Genomic DNA, 11,805 nt, shown 5'->3' with positions numbered 1-11,805 from the left:
GGACACAGTGCTGGAGTGGAGGGAGCTCCATCAAGAGACAGCTTCCAATCTGCAAAAGCTTTTCCTATGGTCTTTAGCTGAGTCCTAATTAGCTCATGCATGTGAGAGAACTTCCAGAAAAAGAACCTCTGGAAAGAAGCAGCAGAAACAATCTGCAAAGCTTACACTACTGCTTAGCAGTCAGAATAGAAAGACTTCCTAACGCATGGAGTGTGAAGGAGAGCCTTCAGAGGGGTAGGCCAAACTAACCTAGACTAAAGGCTGTTCTGGACCTGCCTAAGAAAGAAAAGCAAGGCTCAGATGGATCAAACCATTTCCAAGCTACTTAACTGAGCCCCAGAACAAAGTTAAACATATTTAAAGGACTATCTCACAGCAAACAAACAAACAGCAACAATGATAACAGAGCTCAGAAGGTAAAGTTCACCTTTCATCTAACCAAACATGGCAAGGAAGCAGGAAAGTGTGGCTCAGAGCAAGGAAGAAATGTGACCCCAAAGAGCACACCCAGAAATGACACAAATGACTGAATTAGCAGACAAGGACATTAAAACGGCTTTTATAAATATACCCCACATGCCAGAGAAGGGGGAGGGAAGTGTGAGCGTGATAAGGAGAGAACAGAAGACAAAAGACCCAAATCAGGCTTTACTGATAAAAAATAATGTTGGAGCTGAAAAAATACACTTAATGGGGTTAACAGCAGATAATATATCATAATAAGATAGGATTTATCCCAGAAATGTTAGGTTTATTTAACATTGAAAAGGAGTTATTACTTTACCATCCTGAAAGATTAAAAAAGAAAAACTGTGTGAACATCAAAAAATCATCTGTCAAAATTCAACAGCCAAACATGATCGAAAAGTCTTAGCAAACCAGGAATATTGGAAACTTTTTCAACCTGATTAAGGACATCTATGACAAAACTACAACTAACGTCATACTTAATCACTAAAAGACTGAATTATTTCCTAGTAGGATCAGGGATAAGAAAAGATGTACATCTCACCACTTTTTTTTTTTTTTGAGGCAGAGTCTCACTATGTCCCCCTTGGTAGAGTGCTGTGGCATCACAACTCCAGCAACCTCAAACTCTTGGGCATAAACGAGTCTCTTGCCTCAGCCTCCCAAGTAGCTGGGACTACAGGTGCCCACTGCAATGCCTGGCTATTTTTTGTTGCAGTTGTCATTGTTGTTAGCTGGTCCTGGGCTGGGTTCGAACACGCCAGCCTTGGTGTATGTGGCTGACACTGTAACCACTGTGCTATGGGCGCCGAGCCATCACCACTTCTATTTAACTTTTATTCTCTGGAGGTCCTAGCTGTAGCAAGAGGTATAAATAGAAATAAAGGTATACTGATACAAAAGGAAGAACTAAAGCAATCATTATCAACGGACAACATGGTTGTCTGTGTAGAAAAACAATCTATAAAAAAGTTACAAGAACTTGTAAGTGAATGTAGCCAGATATCAGGATATAAGATCAATATATCAAAATCAATTTTATTTCTATCTACTATCAATGAACAACCATAAAATAACTTTATTTATTTATTTTTGAGACTGAGTCTCACTTTGTCACCCTCTGTAGAGTACTATGACATCACAGCTCACAGCAACCTCCACCTCTTGAGCTCAATTGATTCTCTTGCCTCAGCCTCCCAAGTAGCTGGGAGCTATAGGCATCTGCCACAATGCCTGGCTATTTTTGGAGACGGGGGTCTCACTCTTGCTTAGGCTGGTCTTGAACCTGTGAACTCAGGCAATCCACCTGCCTTGGCCTCCCAGAGTGCTGGGATTACAGGTATGAGCCACACTGATCCTGGACTTACTTTATTTTTATTTATTTATTTATTTATTTGTTTGTTTGTTTGTTTGTTTAGCAGGCCCTGGCTGGGTTTGAACTTGCCATCCCCAGGGCCTGGGGCCAGAGCTCTAACCATTGAGCTACAGGCGCCCCATAAAATAACTTTAAATATGCCATTTAGTATTATATCAAAAAATATGAACTACTTAGAGTTAAGTCTGGAAAAATTTGTATAAGACCTGCTCACTGAAAAGTATGCACCACAACTGAGAGAACTTAAAAAAGAGCTAAACATGGGCAGCGCCTATAGCTCAAAGGAGTAGGGAGCTGGCTCCATATGCCGGAGGTGGCGGGTTCAAGCCCAGCCCTGGCCAAAAACTGCAAAAAAAAAAAAAAAACATTGCTTGTGAATTGAGGGATTCAATATTATTAGGTCAGTTCTCCTAACACTGACCCACCTTAGTGTAAACACTAGCAAGATTTTTCTTTGGTAGAAATTTACAAGCTGAACCTAAGATTTGTGTGGAAATACAAAAGACTCAGAATGGCCAAAACATTCTGAAAATGAAGAACCTAGCTGAAAGTTTTGAACTATTTGATTTTAAGACTTTTTAGAAAATTAAGATCAAGACAGTGTGATGTTCATTGAAGATACAGATCAATGTACAATTGTATATATAGAAAGATATATATTAAAGGCTAAAATAGAGTCCAGAAAGAGATCTATACATGAATAGCCACTTGATTTTTGGCTAAGGTGCCAAAGCAATTCCAGAGAGAAAGAATAATCTTTTCAACAAATCATGCTGAAACAGCTGGATAGCCATATGCAAAAATATTAACCTCATTTCATACCTGACACCATTGCACCACAAGCCTAAACACATGTAAGCTCTAACCATAAAACTCCTAAAAGGATATGTAGAATAAAATCTTAGCATCCTTGGGTTAGGATAGCTCAAATGTCCATTCACGGGTGAGTGTATAAACAGATGATGTGTGCCCATCCCATAGACTACAATACAATAGAATACTATTCAGCAATGAAAAGGAATAAACTCTCGAAATGATCGTTAAATTAGACAAATCTCAAAATCAATACGCTGAATGAAAGAGGCCAGACAAAAGAGTTCATAATGTCATAGTCCATTTACGTAAAGTTTTAGAAAATGAAAACTAATTCCCGGTGACAAAGTAGAGCAGCAGTTGTATGGAGCAGAGGAGAAGAAAAGGTGGGAAAAGAGATGTCAAAGGGGAATGAGGTGACTTTGGTGGGTGATGAAAATGTTTCTTATTTTGATAGTGGGGATGGTTTCATGGGTATATAATTATGTTGAAACTTACCACAATTTGTGAAGTGAAGTTTGTGGTAAGTCAACTGCACCATAATAAACTAGTTTTTGTTTTTGTTTTTTTTTAATATGAAGAACAGTTTGTAGTAGAGTGCACTCTAAATCCATAGAGTGATGTATCAGTCAGGGCAATCGATATTAGTTGCTATAACAAGAAAACAAATATCTCAGTGGATAATAGTTCATTTGAGGGCCTGGCATGGTGGCCCATGTCTGTAATCCTAGCACTTTGGGAGGCTGAGGCGGGTGGATTGCTTGAGGTCACAGGTTCGAGACCAGCCTGAGCCAGAGTAAGACCTTACCTCTAAAAATAGCCAGGCTGTGGGCGGTGCCTGTGGCTCAGCGGGTAGGGCGCTGGCCCCATGTGCTGAGGGTGGCGGGTTCAAGCCCAGCCCCGGCCAAACTGCAACAAAAAAAATAGCTGGGCGTTGTGGCGGGCACCTGTAGTCCCAGCTACTTGGGAGGCTGAGTCAAAAGAAACGCCTAAGCCCAAGGATTTGGAGGTTGCTGTGAGCTGTGTGACTCCACAGCACTCTACCGAGGGCGATAAGGTGGGACTCTGTCTCTACCAAAAAAAAAATAGCCAGGCTGTAGTCCCAGCTACTTGGGAGACTGAGGCAAGAGGATCACTTGAGCCCAAGAGTTGGAGGTTGCTGCAAGCTATGACGCCACAGCATTCTACTGAGGGCAGCAAAGTGAGACTCTGTCTCAAAAAAAAAAAAAAAAATAGTTCATTTGTTGCTTAAGTCACAGTTCCACATAGGTTGGGTTGCTCCTGGGAACTCAAGCCCAGGCAGTGACTCAGAGACCCTGACTCTTTCCATTTTGCATCCCTGCTCCCTTCAACGTGTGGTCTCTGCTCTTTCCAAGGAAGAGAAGAAAGAAGAGATGGTTGTGTTGAGACCCATAAGGAGATGCCACCACATCTGCCCACATCCCTGAGGCCAAAACCCAGTTACGTCGCAGGGAGGCTGGCACACGCTGTCCTCCCCATGCCAAGAAAGAAGAGAAGTGCTTTCACTTACATTCTCACAAGTCTCTGCCAGAAGAAAAAGGAAGTGCTCTCCCCTGAGCAGCTATGTGCACAGTAACACACATTACAAAGGAACATGGAGCTTCCGAGCCAAATACCTACATTCAGATTCCTTCACAGTTTTCACTCACAGTTTTCTTTTACCAAAGGGGAGTCCAAGTCTCCAATTCCTAGAAGACAAAAAAGTAATTATAGTTTTCAAATCCCTCCCACTGCCTCCTGAATTCATTTTCTATCTCTACCCCTAAGGTTTCAAAACTCCCAGAGCCCAGTCTAAGCAAAGGGCTGCAGCTTTGAGCCCTAGGTGTCTGCATCTGTACCTATGGCCTGAGGGGTGCTGAGTCCAGCATGAGGACACAGAGCCATCCAGAAAATCTGCTCCGGTCTTTGGTCGTTATAGAGGGATAAAGGGACTACTTGCCAGCCAGACAGCCTTGATGTGTGACCAGTGTCACTGACCAGGGAGTGATAGGGACAAGATGTGGACTCAATGGCTTACACTACCTGTTGCGTGACATCAGGCAAGTAAAGTCCTTCTGAGGAGTGTCAATTCCTTCACTGAACCCAAACATGGCGATGATTGTAATACTATCAACATCAGTCAAATAGTAACTGAGCACTGTGATGAAACAGTGAACAACAATACATTGAAAACTTATGGAACTTGCAGTCTAGAGGTGAAAGTAAGGAAGCAACGACAGTTACTAGGATGTATAAATGTCTCTACTAGAAAAGGTAGTCATCTTACCTGGGAAGGTGGTAAGGATCAAATGCTATTTGCTGCCATTAAAGAAATAGGCCTTGTATGTTATTACGTCCCTGCCCCCACCTCAAATGTTTGAAATGCAGAGGATGACTCAATTGTGTAAGACATTTGCACAGAAGTGGAATTAAATGAGAGAGTAACACAAGTGCAAGCATTCTGTAAACTCATGTTACGTGCATATAATTTATTCATATTGTTATTTTTGATGTATATTATGAAAGACTCTGCCTATGTGCTAAAATACTCTTGCCATGATGGGACAGTTTGAAAAGACTGCTGGTTTTCAGCCATGAGAACGTGATGCGTGATACAGCTGCTTATCAGGGTATTTGACTGCTCATCATCTACATAAGGGCCTGGGATGAATTGAGAGGTTTTAAATGCCATGAAAAGTGCATTTTTCACACACAAGAGAGAAAAGATATTTCTTTTTTTTTTTTTTTTTTTGTAGAGACAGAGTCTCACTTTATGGCCCTCGGTAGAGTGCCGTGGCCTCACACAGCTCACAGTAACCTCCAACTCCTGGGCTTAGGCGATTCTCTTGCCTCAGCCTCCCGAGCAGCTGGGACTACAGGTGCCCGCCACAACGCCCGGCTATTTTTTGGTTGCAGTTTGGCCGGGGCTGGGTTTGAACCCGCCACCCTCAGTATATGGGGCCGGCGCCCTACCGACTGAGCCACAGGCGCCGCCCGAGAGAAAAGATATTTCATTGCAGTATTTATTCCCACCCCACTCCCTGCCCTTTTCATTATAAACCTCAATACAATATCCGTGTATTTTCTCTGACAAAGGAAGAAAACTAGAAATCAATAACACGAGGATCACTGGAAAATATACAAACATAGATGGAAATTAAACAATATTGAATGACCAACGGGTCAATGAAGATACTAGGAAGAAAATTAAAAAAATTCTCAAAACACGCCTGTAGTCCCAGCTACTCGGGAGGCTGAGGCAAGAGCATCGCTTAAGCCCAGGAGTTGGAGGTTGCTGTGAGCTGTGTGAGGCCACGGCACTCTACTGAGGGCCATAGGGTGAGACTCTGTCTCTACAAAAAAAAAAAAAAAAAATTCTCAAAACAAATGAAAATGAAAACAAAATACACCAAGACCTATGGGATACTGAGGAAGCAGGAATAAGAGGAAAGTTTATGGAAATGACTGCCTACATCGAAAAAGTAGAAAAGCTTCAAATAAACAGCCTAATGAACAAGAGCAAACCAAACCTAAAATTAGTAGAAGAAAAGAATTAATAAAGACTAGAGTAGAAATAAGTGAAATTGAAACTATAAAAACAATACAAAAAAAAATTCATGAAAGAGAAAGTTGGTGTTTTGAAGAGATAACTAAAATAGACACGCCTTTAGCCAGACTAAGAAAGAGAAGATTCAAATAAATAAAATAAGAGATGAAAAAGAAGACATTACAACTGATACTGCAGAAAGCCGAAGGATCTTTAGAGACTACTATGAGAAACTATATGCCAATAAGTTGGAAAACTTAGAAGAACTGGATAAATTCCTAGACACCTACAACCTACCAAGATTGAACCAGGAAGAAATCCAAAACCCAAATAAACTAATCACAAGTATCAAGATAGGAGTAGCAATAAAAAGTCTTGCATCAAAGCCCAGCCAAGTTAGGTAATCACTAGTACCCCACTCTTCGCTAATCACTGTGGTCAAGGAGGTGGGACCTGTTAAAGTGCAGCAGCTCCCATTTGAACCGGACATCTGAATAGATGGATCACAGCCAGAAGGGTGGAGGGCAACACAAGGCAAGCCACTACCCTTCCCTCCCCAAGGGCCTGTTGGGCCATTGTGAATAGCAGCCGTGGCATCTCATAGGCCACCCAGCTGGTCTCCACCTCTGCGTATACCTTGGTCTGTCCGCATACCTCCTGGTTCTTCCTTCTCTCCACCCACAGTAGACTCCTGCATTTGCTTTGCCCAAACACACCCTATACTTTTCTGTCATTGGTCTTTCATTCTCAGTTTCCTTAGATAAAAATCCCTTGCCTTCCCCCCATCTCTGCCTACTTACCACTTACCCAGCCATGTTACTCTCCAGAACAGAGACCCAGTGTTCCCGATTGGGCAGAGGAAGCAGAAAGTAACACCTCCTCTGTGCTGCACCAGACCCCACAGTCCTTCAGCGATGTCCTGAGGCGTGAGGACCGTGGGCCTTTTATATCCTCGAGGACCAGCCACTGGGCATGGGCTGCCCCAAGACGAGGGCATGAGCTTGGTGAGGTGGCCGTCTTCTGCCTGGGGCAATCCCAGGCTTGACTTTAAGTAGCAGGGGTGAACAGGGGTTAGAATCTTGAAACAGGGGGTACACGAGCTGGGGAGGGGGAGTAAGTTATTCTATCCTGAAGGGGGAGACCGTAGCAGCACCACACAGTCTCCATGACACTCTGATTAGAGTTTTCCAAAGGCTAAACCTGGGAGGTGGGAGGATTGTGAAATTCCATGAGGAAAAAGGAGCAGGATAGACAGTGTAAGAGTCAATTCCAGAAAGAATGTAAGGTTCAAATATTTGATGTGGAAAAGAAGTCTCTTGAATTGATAAGAAATTAAATATCATCGTGGAGGTCCTTCTTTTTTGTACTAATTCAACGGATGTTCATGGAGTCTTGCCGTGTCAGGAAGGTAGGTGCTGAGGAGATAGCAGCGAGGGAGACAGAAAATAGCAAGCAATGAAGTAGCCATTCTAGAAGATCAGCGATAAGAGGGGGCAAGGTCCAGCCGGAAGGGACAGGGTTTTATTCTAAGCAGGACGGGAAGATGTAGGTTGCGTCAAGCACAGAGGGGGCATGATAGTGATTTGTGTTTTCAAAGGTTCTCCGTGGCTGCTGAACGGAGACCAGACAGTAAGGGAGCAAAAGAGGATTTGGGGAGGTGCAGAGGAGACTACTCTAGGGGTGCAGGTCAGAGAAGCGGCGGGTGGGGTCAGGCGTGGCCCTGAGAGCTCTGAGGTTCAGGATGTGCTTTGCAGGCGAGAGCTCAGCGGGGCGTGGGAAGCTGAAAGGGTTCATAGACAACTCTGAGTTGTTTCTGTTTTTTCTTAGAGACAGGGTCTCACCCTGATACCCAGGCTGGAGTACAGTGGCGATAGCTCCCTGCAACTTCTAACTCCTGGGCTTAAAGGATCCTCCTGCCTTATCCTCCTTTGTCTCTGGGGTCACAGGTGCACACCGCCACTCTCAGCTGATTTTTTCCTGAGATGAGGTCCCGCTATGTTGTCCAGGCTTCGAGTGATCCTCTCTCCTTGGCCTCTCAGAATGTTGGAATTATAGGCGTGAGACACTGTGCCTGCAACTCCAAGTTTTTGACTTTAGAAATGGAAGGATGGAATTGCCATATGATGAGAAGGACTGTGGGAGGAACAGTTGTTCCCTCCCGCTCCCTGCCCACTGCAGGAAAGCTCGGTTTTGGACGTGTTGAGCTTGGGGTGCCTTCTAGATACCCAAGAGGAGATACAGAGTGGGCAGATGTACAATCCTGTAGTTCAGGGGAGAGAGACTGAACTAAAAGTGTGGGAGACTTACTTAAAGCTGTGGAATGAATAAAAAACACAGACAAAGAAGAGAAGACACACCAGGACCCTTCGGCACAGCGTTACTTATATAGGGATTAGGAAGAGGAGGACAGCTGTGAGAAAGTAAGGGACAGCAGCCAGGCTGAAGGGTGTGGGGTCAGTTGTTATAGCAGATGCTGCTTTGATGACAAGTCAGATACAGACTGAGAGCTGACCTGCAGCTCGGCAGTGTGGGGATTGTTGGTGGCTGTGTCGGCAGTGGTTTCCATGGGGTGGGGTGGGGGATGCAAAGACAAAATGGAGTGGTTCAAGGGGAAAGCGGGGAAGGAAGTGGACATGGTGTGCAGGGATGATTTATTCAAGAGTGAGTTTTGCTATAAAGAAAAGCAGGGAATATTTCCTTAGTACTTCAGGAATTCTTTGTATATGGCTGGGCACGGTGGCTCATGCCTGTAATCCTAACACTCTGGGAGGCCAAGGTTTGTGGATTGCTTGAGCTCAGGAGTTCCAGACCAGCCTGAGCAAGAGGGAGACCCCATCTCTATTAGAAACAGAAAAACCATCTGAGCGTCATGGAGGGCACCTGTAGTCCCAGCTACTTGGGATGCTGAAGCAAGAGGATCACTTGAACCCAAGAGTTTGAGGTTGCTGTGAGCTGTGACGCCACAGCACTCTACCCAGGGTGACAAAGTGAGACTCTGTCTCAAAAAAAAAAAAAAAGAATTCCTTGTATAATATAACTTATTTAACTATGCCCCCATTAGTGACTAGTTAGGATATTTCCAACTTTTTGCTATCATGACTATCATTGTATTAAACATCTTTGAACAAAAATAACTTTGGTGTTTCTGATTTCATTTTAAGCAAAAACTATAATCTCAAAGTTTTTTGGTATGTTCTTGAAATAAAAATTGTGAGCTACTCTATACTGGAGATTCTCTCATGTATATACTTTGGAGAAAAGGTAAAAATTTTCAAGGCTGTCCCCATTATACACAAACGCACACATACACAAAGAAAACAGCATTAAGAAGCAAAGTGTTTATAGTGGCAATAGCTACTAATTGTCACTGTTGCTTTGTTTCGTTGAGACAGCATTTCACTCTGTCTCCCTGGGCAGAGTGCAATGGCATGATTGTTACTGTAACCCACTGCAAACTCAGATTCCTGGCCTCCAGGGATCCTCCTGCCTCAGCCTCCCAAGTAGCTGGAACTACAGTTACATGTCACTGTGACTGGCTAAATTTTTTACATTTTAGTTTTTGTAGAGACAGGGTCTCACTCTTGCTTGGGCAAGTCTCACCAAACTCCTGAGCTCAAGCAATCCTCCTGCCTCAGCTTCCAGAGTGCTAGGATTATAGGCTGAGCCACTGTATCTAGCCCTGTTGTGTTAACACAATATAATTGATCTCAATATGATTGACCTCTACTTTTCTGTGACACTAAAAAGTGTAAAAGTAATGCATGCATAATTTCCACCACTAAATATAATGTGAATGCTTAAGCCTATATTTTATATTTTCAGGGCATAACTGAGAAGCCAAAAGAAAATTGCCTCCAGCAGCCAGAACAATTTCCTTGTAGTCCTAACTTGAAGATTATATACTTCACTCTCTAGAGCAGAGGTTCTTAACCTGATCCTTTCACAGGGATCACCTAAATACATCCTGCATATCAGATATTTACATTATGATTCATAACAGTAGTAAAATTACAGTTATGATGTAGCAACGAAAATAATTTTATGGTTGGGGGTCACCACAACATGAGAAACTGTATTAAAGGGTCATGGCACTAGGAAGGTTGAGAACCACTGCTCTAGAGGGTTCTTGGAGATCTTTGCATTTTATGTATAATCAACTCATATTTATGTTTTACAAAGTTCTTAGAAGCTTGATAACCTGGCCCTCAGATCTTCAAGAAATGATGACAATGAGAAGCCTGGGATGGAGGAGAAGTAAAGGGCGGAAGGGATCGGGTTAGAACGTCCCAAGCTGTTCATGGCCACCTCGCGGGGGGCACACAGCACACACCACTGTGCTCGGCTGGGCAGAGTGGTCACTGCATAGAGCGGCATCCTTTCAGGGAGGTGTATTTGAGTTACCTAAATTCACCTTCCACTCACCAGTTTCATGTTCTCAGGGCTGTGTGTACCTTAAGGGAGAGCCTTTCCCTAATCCATTCTCCCGAGGGTGTGTTTTTTCTAATTTGCATGGTAGAGTACAGACCAGCAACAGCTCTAGTCTCTCTCCCAGACAATTGTGTTTAGAATAGTACCCTTAACTCATCAAGAAGATGCCAAATTGCCTTCATCTTTCAGAAGACACAAATGTATAGTTCATTTATTTAACTTCAGTGTTTGAAGGACAAGCTTTGGCTGTCTGGAATATCAAGTTAGGCAAAACATTATATGGATACCAGACAAACGCTTTTATTAGTTCTAAGTCATTTTTTCTATATTTCTATTATATAAACTCTTGCAAGTTAAGAGTTTTCTTTGGTCAAAAGAATACTGGAAATGAGGAAGGGATAATCCTTTTAGGTTTTACATACTTGGAGAAGAACCTGACTTTATTAATTAAGTATCAAGAGAGAGCATAGAATTCCATATGTGAAAGAGATGGTAACATTGTACCTTTTAGAAACAGTCTGGGATTCTTAGTGGGGCTGCATTATTAAATGCACTAGTTTCTACATCTATAAGCCACCGAAATGACAATTCCTTATATGATCTCTTGTCAAACCAAGAAAAGGATCTTGGTAATACCCTGGCTTTTCTTGACATAATATTTCTTCAAGGGCCCAGAGCTGAGGCATTTCTGAATTATAGAAATCATAGGGAGGACACTTGAGGCCAGGAGTTCAAGACCAGCCTAGAAAACATAGTGAGACCTCCTTCTCTACAAAAAATCAGAAATTTAGCTGGATGTGGTGGTGTGCCCCGCTAGTCCCAGCTATTCAAGAGGACGAGGCAGGAGGATTCTTTGAGCCCAGGAGTTGGAGGTTGCAGTGAGCTATGACCATGAATTGCACTCCAGCCAGGGTGACAGCGTGAGATCCTGCTTCTAAAAATGAATAAATAATAATAATAGGGAAAAGTCATTGCAGACACTCATACAGCCCATTTAAATTCTACTATCAAAACAGAGGTTAGGTTGCAATCAGTGTAACCTGACTTATTGTACCCTCAATGAATCCCCAACAATAAAAAAAAAAACAGAGGTTAGGGAAGGGAAAACAGTTGAAACCCACCTTCTGTGTCTGAAAGATAAGGCATGATTAGGGATTTTGAAAAGCTGTAGATT

This window comes from Nycticebus coucang, chromosome 1 (genome assembly GCF_027406575.1).
Source record: "Nycticebus coucang isolate mNycCou1 chromosome 1, mNycCou1.pri, whole genome shotgun sequence".
NCBI classification, from domain to species: Eukaryota; Metazoa; Chordata; class Mammalia; order Primates; family Lorisidae; genus Nycticebus; species Nycticebus coucang.
Note: the sequence above shows the minus strand (reverse complement) of the source record.